Source organism: Rhinopithecus roxellana, chromosome 15, assembly GCF_007565055.1.
Source record: "Rhinopithecus roxellana isolate Shanxi Qingling chromosome 15, ASM756505v1, whole genome shotgun sequence".
Taxonomy (NCBI): Eukaryota; Metazoa; Chordata; class Mammalia; order Primates; family Cercopithecidae; genus Rhinopithecus; species Rhinopithecus roxellana.
This window is the reverse complement of record NC_044563.1, coordinates 14,476,430-14,492,740: the sequence shown is the minus strand read 5'-3', so window position 1 is coordinate 14,492,740 and position 16,311 is coordinate 14,476,430. Positions and strand designations below refer to the sequence as shown.

Below are 16,311 nucleotides of genomic sequence, written 5' to 3'. Positions count from 1 at the left end.
CAATGCCGGGATCTCATTATCCCCACTAAGCTTCAGGAACACATGCAATGGCAGTATTTCCATCATCATCCCCAGCATACATGCTATTTTGCAACTTAGCACCTTTGAAGGAGGCTGGTACTCTCCTCATCAAAGTACTTGTCTCTGTCTAGATAAAGGGGGAGTCCTCTGGTCCCTCCCAGGAAATATACAGATGTAACTTGCTTTATTGTGCTTTGCTTTATTTCACTTTGCAGACACTGTGCTTTTACAAATGGAATGTTTGTGTCTACCCTGTGTCGAGTAAGTCTGTCAGCAACATTTTTCCAACAGCGTGTGCTCACTTCATGTCTCTGTGAGACATTTTGGTAATTCTCCCAATATTTCAAACTTTTCATTATTATTATGTCTGTTATGGTGATCTGTGATCAGTGAGCTTTCATAGTACTCTTGTCATTGTTTTGGGGCACCGTGAACTGTGCCCATATAAGATGAAGAACTTATTCAATAAGTGTTGTGTGTGTGCTGATTGCTTCATCAATTGGCCATATCTCTCCCTCTCTTCTGGTCTCCCTATTCCCTATTCCCTGAGACACAACACAATTGAAATTTGGCCAGGTAATAAACCTGCAATGGCCTCTAAGTATTCAAGTGAAGAACACTTGCATATCTCTTCCTTTAAATCAAAAGCTAGAAATAATTAAGCTTAGTGAGGAAGGCATGTTGAAGCCAAGATAGGCCAAAAACCAGGCTTCTTGTGCCAGTTAGCTGAGTTGTGAATGTAAAGGAAAAACTTTTGAAGGAAATTTAAAGTTCTACTCCAGTTAACACACAAACGATGGGAAAGTGAAACAGCCTTATTGCTGACATGGAGAAAGTTCTAGTGGCCTGCATAGACGATCAACCCAGCCACACAATTCCCTTAAGGCAAAACCTAATCCAGAGCAAGGCTGTCACTCTGTTCAACTGTCTGAAGGCAGAGAGAGGTGAGGAAGTTGCAGAAGAAATGTTGGAAGCTAGCAGTGGTTGGTTCATGAGGTTTAAGGAAAAAAGCTGTCTTCATAACATAAAAGTGAGGGGTTCGACAGCGAGTGGTGATGCCGAACCGCAGAAGCTCTGAAGCTCTGAAGCCAGGCATTGACTCCTTCTCTCTAGCTGTGAAACCCTGACATGGTTTGGATTTGTGTCCCTGCCCAAATCTCATGTCAAATTTTAATCCCCATTGTTGGAGGACGGACCTGGTGGAAGGTGATTGGATCATGGGGATGGTTTAGAAACTGTAGCAGGCTATCCAGAAGATCTAGCTAAGATCATGCATGAAAGTGGCTACACTAAACAACAGATTTTCAATGGGGATGAAGCAGCCTTCTATTGGAAGAAGATGCTATCTAGGGGCTCGTGTTAATCCAGTCTGGCACTGCTATAAAGACATATCTAAAACTGGATAATTCGTGAAGAAAATAAATTTGACTCATCGTCCCACAGACTGTGCAGGAAGCATGACTGAGGAAGCTTCAGGAAACTTACAATCATGGCGGAAGGCAAAGAGGAAGCAGGCACAACTTAAATGGTGGGAGCAGGAGGAAGAGAGAAAAGGGGGAGGTGCTACACACTTCTAAACAAGCAGATCTCTGGAGAATTCTGTCATGAGACAGCACTAGGGGGACGGTGCTAAACCATCAGAAACCATCCTGGACTATTACAGAGTCCAGGTTTCAGTTCATCTACTAAAGTAACAATAGAACTTGTATTAAATTATTGAGTGTGTACGTCAGCTCCAGCATCTCTGGTAAGCAAACCATACTGATAAATTTAGCCAGAATTAAAATTATGCTCTTCTCTCCCTACCCAAGCATGGTTAGGACATATTCCTATTCCTATTCTCCAGGTTTTTAATTGGGATATAAATTTGCATGTTTTGTCATGTAAGCATTGCCTGGGTACAACTTTACAATTGTCTCCCTGTGCACAGAGATTGTTTCTAGTCATGGGTCTGGAGGATGTGTGAAACAGTGGGTGTGGAGAATAGTCACAGAGTCTTCCACCAGGAAGCAGGACCATCCTCATCAGGTAGGATAAGAGGAATTGTTTCTACTGGTAAGAGAGCTTGGTAGAGTTAAGGGTTAAAGGTCTTCAAAATTAACTGAGTTCCCCTAAATGTCACCATTCTCATCTTTTGGAATGGTTTTTCCTAATCATTGCTCTAATTTTCACCTATGAAATCTGGTGAGACTATGAATTCAATCTATGTTGTAAATCAGCAACCTATAAGATAAGAATCTGTGTCTAATTTTCAGCTACATCAATTTACTAGCTCTAAGAGATAAGATTTTTTTTGGGACAATCATAAAATGTTCTTTTAGGACAATTATAGGAAACTCCTGCATCTCTGGCTGTATTTTGAGCCATGAATTTAGAACCCTGAGCTTTTTATTATATTACTTTAAACTCTCCTGGATGGTTAGAAGTAGCTAGGCTACCTCATAGACCTCATATTCTTCATGACTATTGAACTCTGCTATGGCCTTTGCCATTTGATCTGCCAAAGCCATTTCTCTCTTTTTTTAATTTTAATTACTTTTTATTGAAAACTGCACTGAACACTAAATGTCTGCCTTTACAGTAAAGAAATACAGTAATGGTAACTCACACTAAAGCAAAACATACTCCTGTTAGCCATTATTTTTCTGTTTGGGACAATTTTAAAGTTTTTCTTTTGTCACAAAAACAGAATTGTACCTGCACAAAGGCTCCAAATAGGCCATCTTTTTTTTTTTTTTTTTTGAGGCGGAGTCTCGCTCTGTCGCCCAGACTGGAGTGCAGTGGCGCAATCTCGGCTCACTGCAAGCTCCGCCTCCCTGGTTCACGCCATTCTCCTGAATAGGCCATCTTTTTAAACAGGCAATGATTCACAAAAGATTGTGAGTAGAACATATAACTAGTTGAAACAAATCTAATAGGATTTGTTAAAATAAGTCACATCTAATACATCTGAAGTGTTCTTGTATAACATATCACATGAAGAAAAGAATACTTTATCAAAGTTGAAAAAAGTGGGTTTGTTCATTATTATTCTTGAACTCTTTTAGTTCAAGACTTTCCACTCAATAAAATAGCAGAGGATCTGAAAATGAGAAAATACAAATGAGTACAAATAGCTTGTGAAACTTAATATTTTCTTTTCATCATCAGAGGGTTTTACTAAACTTACAACCAACTTGCCTGCTCAGTATGCAGTTCAGATGTGAGAGACTCTTCTCTGTACAGGAGCCTGTACTGTCTTCAGTCCTACGCATGCAGGAGTGTACCCCAGGCAAAGAGTTTTCTCCCCACTTTGTAGTAATGTGATCTTCCTATTAGCAAGAAGAGGTAACCAGCCCCTGTAGAATGAAAGAACTAGAGTCACAGAATGAGGATTTCCTCTTAATATTTTTTATTTTTTATTTTGATGTTTGAACTCCTGATGCAACATTCTAGAGCAGGGTATTCAGGACCTGCTCTACCCAAGGGACTGATAAAGGAAAACGCTCTACTTATTCTTTGTGATTTGATGCATAGATAAAAAACTTAACACACAATAACAGAAGTTGATCATTAATAAATCACATCCTCATCTTTCAGCGCTTCTGTAAGCAGAAGACGTCTTCAGCTTTCTAGCTCTTACAGTTTTAACACTGCAGCATCAACGATGCATATGTCCAGAATCAGTTAAAAAGACCATCAGATTCTTTTTCTCTTAGTTCATCTATGTTTCACTGTCTCTTGGTCGCATATGCATCTGAATGATTACTTTTCAGCATTGTCTGCTATTTCTCCTTGGGATGCTCTCGATTGTCCCCATGTTTTGTGGGCTGGTTGGGAGAGGGCGCTTGGGAAGGATGTGCCACTGTTGGGAAGTTGTGAGTCACTGGGATGCCTCCAGGGATGATCCCTTCCATGGCTGCAGGAAGTCCGCCTGGAGCCACACTCAGGATGCCTGGCGGATATCTGTATGTGGCACCATTTAGCTCAGGGTGAATTGTTTGCTGGTCTACTGACCAAGGAGCTGATGTGACAAATAATTCCTTGTTCACACAGTTTCTTAAGCTTTCTGGGATGCGAACTTTGATGGCTTGGTGGATCTCAGAGGCAGCCGCCTCCTTCATCTCCAGCGACGCCTGCTCGTTATACCAGGCAGTGTGAGGAATGCAGATGAGATTTAGGGTATCTTTCAATGGACCCTGAGCAAAGTTGTCCCTCGTATCTTGCCCTCCTTGAGGGTCTGTGCTAAGGCTTTCTCACCCACCAGGCCACCACGGGCTGCGTTCACAAGGAATGCTCCCTGCCTCATCTGCTTTATAGTAAAGTCGTTGATGAGGTGGTGGTTATATTCATTGAGATTGCAGTGCAAGGAGACGCAGTCACTCTGACACAGCAATTCCTGCAGGGTGTAGACCTTCTGAATGCCCAGGGACCATTCTATCTCATCCTGCAAGTAGGGGTCATAAAATATGACTCTGAATCCAAAGGCCTTGGCTTGAACTGCAACCGCCTGCCCCGTGCGACCAAAGCTCATGAGACCCACAGTGCCTACCCAGGGATGCGGACCGCTCCTGAGGCCACGTCGTGGATCTGCTCCATGCTTTGAACTCACGTGCCTTCCTGCAGTGCCTGGCACACCCACGTGTTCCTCCAGTACAGACTGAGGATGTGGCAGACGGTGGAGTCGGCCTTCTCTTCCACGGCTCCGGACGGGATGTTGCACACAGCAATTCCAAACTCGCAGCAGTCTTGATGTCCACATTGTCTTTGCCACTGCCTATCTGCACAATGACTCTCAGGGCCTTGAACTTTTCCAGGTTCTCCCTGGTGAGGGTGATGGTGTGGTACATCATGGTACCCACAGCTTCATTTAAAACTGTCTCGTGGATTTCCTGTAAGGACTGCACGTCACAGAAGACCATGGTTGTCAGGTTCTTAGGCCGCGGTGCAATGTCCGCCATGCAGCAGCACCACCAGGGGTGGGAGTGCCGGGGTCCATTCATGATACCTTCGCAAATTCTGTCCAATCTCTGTCTCTTGACTTTGTGCTTATCCACAAGGGCCATTCTTTATGAACTTTGCAATTATTAGATCAAAAGGCAAAACAGTCCTCTGAGAACTTAGGGGAACTCGCAGGAGTCTGAGTGCATGATACCACTATGAATCCATTCGCTTGCAAGGCAGTCTCCATCACGCAGTGAGTCAACGAACCTCACCACTACCCCAGGTCTGGAGTGCCGTAGTCCACAATACCAGGGGGTAGAGGCAGCTCCGGCCCGGGGGAGCCAGGTTCCTGCCCCTGCTCTGAGCCTGGGAAGCGAGCTGGGGGCCCACCCAGGGGGTCCGTGTGGTCTTGAGGCTCCTCCCCTGCTGGGGGCCCCACGGACCGGAGGGGTGCTGGGCACCCGCTGGCGTGAAGCGGCATCTGGCTGGACCTGCCACTCCAATCTTAGCTGGCCCGCCCAGCCCATTTCTTTAAAACACTGTTCTATGTGACCACGGATGATACATTAGGACAAAAACTGCTCTATGAAGAGAGAATAAGAAAAGAAGTCTAAGAAGAAGTATGGTGGCAAAGGAAATCAGAGAACTAGATGGCATAATTAACAAAGGACTTTGATATGGTTTGGCTGTGTCCCCACCTAAATCTCAACTTGAACTGTAGTTCCCATAATCTCCACGTGTGGTAGGAGGGACCCAGTGGGTGGTAATTTAATCATTACCCTCCATGCTGTTCCCCCTGATAGGAGTTCTCATGAGATCGGAGGGTTTTATTGAGGGGCTTTGATGCGTTTTGCTCAGCACTTCTCCCTCCTGCTGCCATGTGAAGAAGAACATGTTTGCTACCCCTTCCACCATGATTGTAAGTTTCCTGAGGCCTCTCCAGCCATGCTGAACTGTGAGTCAACTAAATCTCTTTTCTTTATGAGTTACCTAGTCTTGGATATTTCTTCATAGCAGCGTGAGAATGGACTAATACAGATTTTTATAATAGAGAACTTTGTAGGCTAAGAAGGCAGTCTAGTGGAATGGAAGAGCTAGGAGTTGTAAAGATGACTAGTAATGAGACAGGACGAACAAATTCTTAGAGGGGCTCTAACTTTAAACAGGAAGAAGGGTTCAAATGCAGTAATGATGCTGGGGAATGATCTGGGGACTGGATGGAAAAATATCATGAAATCAGAGAATGAGCTCCAATGACTGGATAGATGGGGAAAATGAAAGCTGGGTCACTGTATAGGATATTGGAATATCAGGAGTCTGAGATCTCAGGGTCAGAGCAGCCCTGAAGGATGACAAGTTCCAGGTGTGGCCTCACCTCTGGCTGGCTGAAGTGCTGAGGTGATCTGAGAACTGTAAGCTGATAAGATATCAGCCTGGATGCGGAAAGGTGAGAGCAAGGCAAAGTGTGGGGATGGACCTCATGAGTGATCTGATGTGCAGAGTCCGGAGGAAGGTTGGGGATGGAAGGAATCCTGTGGGCTGACAGACAACACAGAGGAATGAAGGTGGGTGGATGAGACATCAGAGGATGAACTGGTTTTCTGAGGAGGACATCCTGGTAGAGGGACCTGGAAGTAGCTATAGGAAGCCAAGAAGTACCCCAATCTTTCTAACCTTCTGCACTGGGGCAAAGGGTGACCTCTGTTAGTGAACTTTGTGTGCAAATGAGCTCAGTGAGGAACTAAACGAAAAACACTTAGTGCAGTGCCAGTCACACAGTCCGCACTCAGTGAATGTCAGCTCGGATGGTTGTTAAAGAAAGGGATCAGTGGAAGGACTAAAAGATGGACTGATGGGGTGACAGAGCAAGGGGCAGGTCTGCAGGTGATGAGGGGACAGGAAGGAGCAGCACCAGAAGTAGCGTCTTCCATCACAGGACTGATAAAGGCCTCTCTCCTCCCTTCCCTCCCCTCCCCTTCCTTCCCCTTCCCTTCCTAAGAGCTTTATCAAGACATAACGCACATACCATATAATTCACCCATTGAAACTGTACAACTCAATGGTTTTTAGTGTATTAACACAATTGTGCAACCATCACTACAATTGATTATAAAACATCATCACCTCAAAAAAACCCCATCCCAACAATCCTCCTGTATCATTCAGCCATCCCCCCTAATCCTAGGAAACCACAAACCTACTGTCTGTCTCTTTATTTTGGACATTTCACATAAATGGAATCCAAATGCGTGATAACCAAAAATTTTTTTCTTCCTTTCTCTCCTTCTTTCTTTCTCCTTTCTTTCTTTCCTTCTTTCTTTCTTTCTTTCTTTCTTTCTTTCTTTCTTTCTTTCTTTCTTTCTTTCTTTCTTTCTTTCTTTCTTTCTTTCTTTCTTTCTTTCTTTCTTTCTTTCTTTCTTTCTTTCTTTCTTTCTTTCTTTCTTTCTCTTTTTTCTTTCTTCTTTTTTTTTGAGTCTCGCTTTGTCACCCAAGCTGGAGTGCAGTGGCACCATCTCGGCTCACTGCAAAGTCCACCTCCCAGGTTCACACCATTCTCCTGCCTCAGTCTCCCAAGTAGCTGGAAGTACAGGCACCCGCAACCAGGTCTGGCTAATTTTTTGTATTTTTAGTAGAGATGGGGTTTCACCATGTTAGCCAGGATTGTCTCAATCTCCTGACCTCGTGATCGGCTCGCCTCAGCCTCCCAAAGTGCTGGGATTACAGGCGTGCGCCACAGCGCCCGGCCTTTTTTTTTTTTTTTTTTTTTTTTTTGAGACAGAGTTCACTCTTGTTGCCCAGGCTGGAATGCAATGGCGCAATCTCGGCTCACCGCAACTTCCACTTCCTGGGTTCAAGCGATTCTCCTGCCTCAGCCTCCCAAGAAGCTGGGATTACAGGCATGCACCACCATGTGTGGCTAATTTTGTATTTTTAGTAGATACAGGGCTTCTCCATGTTGGTCAGGCTGGTCTCGAACTCCCGACCTCAGGTGATCCGCCTGCCTCAGCCTCCCAAAGTGCTGGGATTACAGGTGTGAGCAACCACACTTGGCGCCAATTTTCTCTTAAATCACTTTTTAACTGGAAAAACACTTCAATGCAAAGGAATGAAACACTAATGGTGCACTCTCAGGCACTAGCAACGGGGATGTACATTGGGAATGGCAAGAAGGGGACAGGATTTGGAGACTCAAATGTTGCTTCCTCTATGCATAAGCTCTCTTGATTGTTTTTCCTCTTGAAATGTGCTTAGAAGGGAAAATGTCAAAAGTCAACCAGCCACAGAATCCAGGAGAAGGCCAGTGAGTCACTGCAGTGGCTGAGGCCTTGCTGAGCATTGCACAAAGGCAAGGCTGGGGAATCTCTGCCCTTAGGGCTTCCCTCTTGAGGGGGAGACCACTATGTGAAGGCATGTGGGTGGGGGAAGAGACCCAACAGGGCTGATGGGAAGCTGGCAAGCTGGGGTGGAGAGATCTTGATGGTGGAGCCCACAGCACCTTATTATTATTATTAAGGGAAAGGATCAGAGGGAGGGACAGAAAACTATGCAAGGGACTGCACAGAGGTCATCCCGAGGCCCTGACCTGTGCTTTAGTCTCCCCAGCCCCTCCATGGGACACAGTAACCTGTCCAGGGAGGGCTCAGGGCTCACTTGTGTTTCTCAAAGAGTGGGCGTAGAACGAGCAGCTCCTGAAATGACGTTGGGTGACTCACCCCATGACAGCCCCTAAATAACATTAAATCACCCACTAAAAATAGTTCCTTTCTTTTAAATTCTCTTTCAGACTTTTCAAATAAAAGAGAAATGATCAACTCGGTGCCTGTTTCTAATATCTCACTAACATTTGCTCATTTATTTTTTATTTTTGTTTTTGGGACAGGGTCTCACTTGTCATCCAGGCTGGAGTGCAGTGGCGTAGTCTTGGCTCACTGCAGTCACAACCTCCTGGGCTCAAGCCATCCTCTCACCTCAGCCTCCCAAGTAGACAGGACCACAGGACTGCACCACCATGCCTAGCTAATGTTTTGTAGAGATGGGATTTCACCATGTTGCCCTGGTTGATCTCGAACTCATAGGTTCAAGCAACTGGCCTGCCTTTGCCTCCCAAAGTGCTAGGACTACAGGTGTGAGCTACCATGCCTGGATCATTTCTTTTTTAAATGAAGAGAGTGGGTCTTGGAATCAGGGTCAGCCGCAGCAATGCTATTGCCCTAGAATTTAATAACACTGTTTTGTGAGTGTATTTTATGTGTGAAGTGAGTGTATTTTATACATAAGTTGGTCTTCCATCACTGGCAGTGATATAAAGTTTCCATCTTACGTACATATTTTTACACCTTAATCAGTGAGTCAGTGTAAAGGAAAATATGAGTTACATAACAGTGGGTGAGATGTATATATGGCAAAAATAGGGATGGTGGTCCATAAAAATGACCAAGGCAGGTGAAAACTGAACTAGAAGAATGGTCTGGTCTATGTCAGCTCAGCTGGTCTGTGATTCAGTGCTTCAGAATATGAGAAACACATTGCGGTCAGCCTGAGAGTCTTCTGACTTTGAGTCAGCCATGGACCCCAGGTTGAGGGATGGCTTCCCCAACGTCTGGACTTCCCTCCTTGTTGCTGTCACCTCACTGCACTGTAATGGGCAATTTACTTGTCTGTCTCTCTCACCAGACATGGAACCAGATAGCTGCCTTGTTTTCTTATGTCCCCAGCACCCAGTATGGTGCCTGGCACAGAGAATCCTCGGTAATTATTCACCGAGAGTAACAAATGAATGAACGGGTGTCTTCCAGGTTATTGCCCCTAATACACTGCATAGTTACCCTGAATATGCTTATTCATTCACTGCAATGCTTACTAAGCAGTTACTTTGTGCAAGATGACCTGCCCTTAATGGCTTTATTTTCAGTCAACAATCTAATTATTTTGCACAGGGATAGTCAAGATAATGTCAGTGGTGGGGAGACCTGAGGTTGGATCCTGCCTCTGACACTCAATATCTGGGGTGCCTTGGACCATTCACCTTCTTGAGTAAGAGTGTCCTCATGTGTAAAGTGATTTTGTAATATTAACTTGTAGGATGGGTCCTGAGTCACTTCGGTGAATGCTGTTGCATGAATCAGAGAGTCAAAGTGAGTGAATGAATGAAGGAATGAATGACAGACAATGGCCCAGATCAGGTGGGGCACAGCGTTGCTCCTCTCTCATGGCCAGTAAATCCAGGACAGGTGCAAGAAATCCTAAGCCTTGAGCTTTGGTTAACTAGGCAAAAATGGAGCAAACTGGTGAAAAAAGAGAAAGCTAGGAAAAAACTCTCTCCTACAGTGGACCCTGAGGCTGTGGCTGGACCCGAGCAGGGGCTTTTGAGCAGGTGAGCCACGAAACAGACTAGCTGCTCCCTAGACTACTGAACGTCCCACTGCTGTGAGTACCCCTCCTCCTCAGGGATGTGGACTATGTGATGTTGGCATGGTGACCAGTTAGCCAGTACCCCCACCCCCGTCCTCTGCATCCTGAGGTGACAAAGAGGCCCTGAGGAGTAGAAAGAGCCCCTCCCTGACGGTTCCCCAGGCTCACGAATGGTAGGGAGAGCCGGGTCCAAGAATGGAGGGGCCTGGCACTAGTCGTGTGAACAATGGAGCCGTTGCCCTGGCAACCAAGCAGGCCTCTCCCTGGGCCTCAAGGCTGAGTCTGGGAAGAGGTGTCCTAAGAAAGGGAGGTGGGAACGGAGGGGGGTGTGCCAGTTCTCAGAACTGTCTGCCCAGCATGCAAGGGCTGCAGGAGGCCCCTTTCTTGGGGAAGACGACCAGAGTCTCTGTTGGCCCATTCTCCAGAGCCACTGGGGCAGACCCGGGTGTGGACACCTCACTGCATCATCTGATGAGGACTTCCCCTCATGCCTACCCCTCCTCCCTGGCCTCCTGAGGGCTAGTTCAGGGGCGGGGGCTGTGAGATGAGGACATGGGGACTGACGGCAGGCATGACAGGTCTAACCTTGGGGTTGTCCCGGAAACTCTGCAATGTGTGTGGATCCTGTAGATGCAGGTGGGGCGTGTAGAGCTGGGGGTGGCCAGAGTAGGGCTGCATTCTCCAAGCCTGAGAGCAGACCCTTGCCCTGAGAGGCCCCAGAGGTTTTGTTAAAGTGCCAGCTTCTGGAGCAAGACAGTCCCGGCTTCAGCTCTTGACTCCATCACTCTGGCTGCATGACCCGGGGGAAGTCATTTCATTCCTCGAGGTCTCAGTTTCCTTGGCTGTAAAGGAGGAATAATACCAGTCATAGTATGGTGGCTTTGAATGAAGAGGACAGCCCCTGTCAACACAGTGTTGGGTAGGGTAGCTCAGTGTGCATTCACTTCCTCTCCTCACCCTCCCCAGATCTCTCGTTTCTCCCTCGAGGCACCTGTGGCTCATAACCCTGGAGGGATCGCCCTGGCCCCAGTTTTCACACAAACTGCCCAGATACCCCATCAACACAAACTTCCTCCATTCTCCCTGACAGTCTCCCCTGTTGCTTGTTAGCCTCCTGAGGAAGATGGCCTGTGAGGGCACCGGGCGGGACGTGAAGGCACCGGGTGGGACATACCCAGATGGTGGTGCTGGGGTTTGTCTTTGAGAAGTGGTGGTTACAGGTGTCCTTTGTCTGTCAGAATTTTCTCATTTTCCCCTTTGAACTTGGGTTGCTTTTGCCATAAACAAAAACAAACCAAAAAAAAAAAAAAAAAAAAAAAAAACAAAAAAAGAAAAAGAAAGAAAGAAAAGAAAAGAAACAGTTAAGAGGGGTTGCAGTACACCTTGAAAAAGGCCTGGGCACTCAGAGGCGTTGGGGTTGACCGTTCAGGGCCCCAAGGGTGTCCTGGTCTTATGCCTGGAAAGAAGCAGGTGGCTGGAGTAGAACTTGACTTAGCTGGTGGCCACCTGAGCCCTGCACTCCCATGCCTTGCCTCCTCCACAGTCAGCGCTCAACACCCTGGTCAGGGAGCCTGCGTGGGCATTAGGGGTATGAAGGCAGGGGACATCATCACAGCCAGACTCCTGGTCCTTTAGAACAAATGGGTCCCTCTTGTGGCTGCTCTCAGAGCAGACAGGCTGGCGGGGAGGCGTACATGGTGCCTGAAGGAAGAGGCACCAAGGACTCTGAAGCTGCTCCACCTGGCCCTTGTATGCCGAAAGGGAAGATCATTCCTGGCCTGACCCCCTGAGTCAAATTGGAACTGCAAGGCTCTTTCCTGCTTCTTCCCAACTGCAAGAACCTTGTTGAGGTTGAAATGCAGCCGTTCTGAGAAGCCATGCTACGTGCAGGCTGCACTGCCAAGCTGAGAAGGGACCCCTGGGGAGGAGCTGGCCGCAGGGATCTCCCCCACAAAGTAATAATCTCAGAGAGAAGAAGATCATACAAGTAGTTCACATACTATTTCTGGAGAATCTGTCAGGTCACAGCCCTGGGCTGGGCTCATTGTGGGGGTGTGTGGGCAGAAACTAAGAAAACCACACTTGTTGTTCTCGAGTGCCTTAAATCTAGTTTGTGTGCTCATTCCAAACAGAGATTCTTACCTTGGATCCTTGGATTGGCTTCACGGGGTTCATGGGCTTCCTCAAATTATATGCAAAATGTGAGCTCATATGCATTTTTCTGGGAAGAGGGTCAGTGCTTTCATCAGTTTATTAAAGGATTCAAAAGAATAAGAACCACAGCTGAAGTAAATGAGATCAGAATGTTCTCATCCAATGGCACATGGGCCCTTGCAAAACAGTCACCTTGGGAGGGGGTAGACGTGCTCACAAAACATCATCTTTCCTTCCATCGGGGCTCCTGTAGGCTGTCCTTGGGGACAGCTTTAAAACTATGAAAGAATTTCAGGCTTACTTCTTCCTGACCACATTTCATTTTGTCCCCAGAATGACCGAGCTTGATCACCCACCTTAGTTACCAGCTTTGGATCCAAATGACTGTTAGCTGTTTCCAAAAATTCCATCTACCTTAACAAGGCAAAGATTTGTCACCCTCAAGAGTATTCAAACGAACATGATGACATTACTGCAGGATTTCCCGAAACTGCCTTCGGAACACAGAGTGGGAAGAGAGTATATCCAAGCATGTGTACTCCATGTAGTCTTTTGAGAATGACTAGAGTCTGATAGGTCAGTAAAAAGATGGCTGGGCGCAGTGGCTCACGCCTGTAATCCCAGTGCTTTGGGAGACCGAGGCAGGTGGATCGCAAGATCAGGAGTTCGAGACCAGCCTGACCTACATGGTGAAACTCCATCTCTACTGAAAATACAAAAAATTAGTCAGGCATGGTGGCAGATGCCTGTAATCTCGGCAACTCGGGAGGCTGAGGCAAGAGAATCGCTTGAACTCTGGAGTCGGAAGTTACAGTGAGCTGAGACCACACCACAGCACTCCAGTCTGGCTAACAGAGTGAGACTATGTCTCAAAAAAAAAAAAAAAAAAAAAAAAAAAAAAAAAAAAAAAAAGTCTATGAGGTAACTTTATAAATGATGAATTGTAAACATAGCAAATTAACTAGCATACCCAGAAAATGAGATGAAGGGTCAAAAGAATGTGTAGAGGAAGACAGAGAACAGAGAGGTCATGGAGGCCAGGAATGTGCTGTCGTTTATACAGCATTCAAGAGATGTTTATTGATATCCACTTAGGACCGAAACAGGAGCTTCCAGTAGAATAGAGGAGACAGACACACAAATAACCAGCTATAGAACCATGCAGAATATGTTATAACAGAGGGAGGTGCAAGGCGCTAAGTTCACTGAGGAAGTGACACCCCAAAAGTTTACTCATGTGGCACAAAATTCACCCCAAAGTGACAAATCCTTGAAGAGTTGTAGAGTGAACAGAGAGCAAAAAGCAAATGTTCTCTTTATCTGGCCTACTGAAGGCAAAACTTGGAAGAAGGCTGTGGTAGGTTGTGTGAATGGTCCCATTTCTTTTCTCCTCCCTGTAGCCTTGTCCATTGCCAGGTAACTTTGCAGTGCTCTCCCACCCTGGGCAGGTTGGAATTCCCTGCTCCCGGGAAATGGGATATTAGCAGACATGTGAGATGAGCAGGATCTTTAAAAGCAGCTCACGTGATTCAGCCTGTTCTCTAGTACCCCTGCCATTGCCGTAAGAAGAATATTCTGGTGACTCAGGAGGCCAAGGCTTGAGTCAGGAGTTTGAGAATGGTCTGGACAACATAGCAATACCTTTTTCTAAAAAAAAAAAAAATTAACTAAAAAAGAATATTGAGGGCTACTTCACTGATCAAAGGAAGAGAATGAAAGATATGCAGAGCAGAGTTGTCCCAACCAAGGTGTCCTAGCCAAGCCCAGCCTAGAGAAGAAACTCCAAACAACCTCAAGATGCAGGAGTGACCCCAGTAAAATCAGCAGAACCCCTGACCCTCATTCAAGTCCAGCCTTGATCGGCATACTCCTTGTCAACCCAAAGAAAGGCAAAACATAATAATAAAAGACTGTTGATTTAAGTCACTGAGTTTTGGGGGTAGTTTGTTACACAGTGAAAGCTAACTGATACAAAGATCCCTTTAACAGAGTTTTCAGTAAATTTCCCACTGTTGAGTTATCTAAAAGACAAGGCACTTTGTGAATTTCATAAAACAGATTCTTTCATCATTCAGTGATTATTCCTGAGAATCTGCATCTATCGTGCTGAAGGTGCTATGGCAATTAAAATGGCCACAGAACCTTGAAGTCCAAATAAGGAGATGATATAGGATATAAATAAGGAGAAGGTAGAATGTGATTAAGGTGTCACAAAAGAGATAAGAGGAGGAACTAAGAGAGTTGAAACGATTTCTTTCAAGAGAGGAGTTGATCAGGAAAGCCAGGATTTAAATAGACAGTGGAGAAGAGAATGGCTATTTCCCACAGGGGACTTTGAAAGCCAGGACACAGGGATTGGGTCTTATTTCTTAGGCAGGTCACTCTCACTTGACTGGCTAGACAGCTTCTTCCAGAAGCAGTATACTCCCAGGCAGAAGAGTCTCCTTCCAAAAGGACGTGAAATATAGATTACATCACAAGCCTCAGAGAAAATGCTCCATCAGTTATTCACTCACCCCACAAACCTTTACTGAACACCGTGCCAGGCACCATGGACTCAATGATGTCTAGAAGCCAGCCCTGGCCTTGGAGGTACTGGGAGCTGAGGGAGAGGGGTAGAAACACACAAGCACATAGTTATAGTCATGTGACAGGTGCTACAGCCCAAGTGAAAGCAAGGCATTGTGGGAACCCACAGGAGAGAGTGCTCCACCCTGCTCCATGAAGGCAAAAAGGGCTTCCTAGAGAAGGTGATACAAAAGCCGAGGCTGTGAGTCTTGGTGAATGGGGAAACACTTCCCAGGCAGACACAGGGAGAGGGATCGGGGGAGAAGATACTGGTATTTTCTAGGGTTCCATCCTTGGCCATGTTTCTTTTCACCCTATTCACTCTTGTTCCACTATCTTCTTAGTCCCGTGGTTTCAAATGTCTTCTAGATGTGGATGACTCCTCAAGCTATGTCTCCTCAGAGGTTCAGAGCTACATCAGCTGCCTCCCAGACTTCACTGCATGGGAGTCCCACAACACCCCAAATTCAGCCGTCTGGAACGGAGGTCCTCATAGTTCACCCCCAAACCTGAATCTTCCTTTGAAATGATTTTCTCGGTGAATGACTCCATCTCCTGCCCAGTCACTCAAGCCAGTGGGTCAAAAGTTCTCTCAGTTCTTTCTCTCTTTCTCTCTCTCTCTTTCTTTGATAGCAGTAAAATACAGATAACATAAAATGTACTATCTTGACCATTTATCAGTGGACAATTCAGTGGCATTAAGTGCGTTTACACTGTTGAGCAACAAACCCCACCATCTGTCTTCAGAACTTTTTCTTCATCCCATACTGAAGCTAAGCACCAATTAAACAATAACTCCCCATTTCCCTCTTTCCCCAGCCCGTGGTCATCTCTATTCTACCTTCTGTCTCTATGATTTAGAATATTCTAGGTACCTCGTATAAGAGGAATCATACAATTCTTTTGTGTCTGGCTTATTTTACTCAGCATAATATCTTCAAGACTCATCCATGTTGTAGCACGTCTCAGAATTTCATTCCTTTTCAGGATTAAATAATATTTGATTGTATGAATACACTGCATCTGTTCAACCATTTATCTGTCAGTGGACACTTAGCTTGTTTCTACTTTTTGGCTATGGTGAATAATGGTGCCATGTACATGGTGTACAAATAGCTATTCAAGCCCCTGCTTTTAATTCTTTTGGAAACATAATTCTAGAAGTGGAATTGCTGTATCGGATGGTAATTTTATGTTTAATTTTTTGAGGACTTGCTAAATCGTTTTCCATAA

General features: G+C 45.7%; 1 pseudogene; it reads right to left on the bottom strand.

Annotated features, from left to right (window-relative positions):
- Window positions 1–3,785: 3,785 nt before the first annotated feature.
- LOC104673894 lies at window positions 3,786–5,066 on the bottom strand (annotated as a pseudogene).
- Window positions 5,067–16,311: the final 11,245 nt, after the last annotated feature.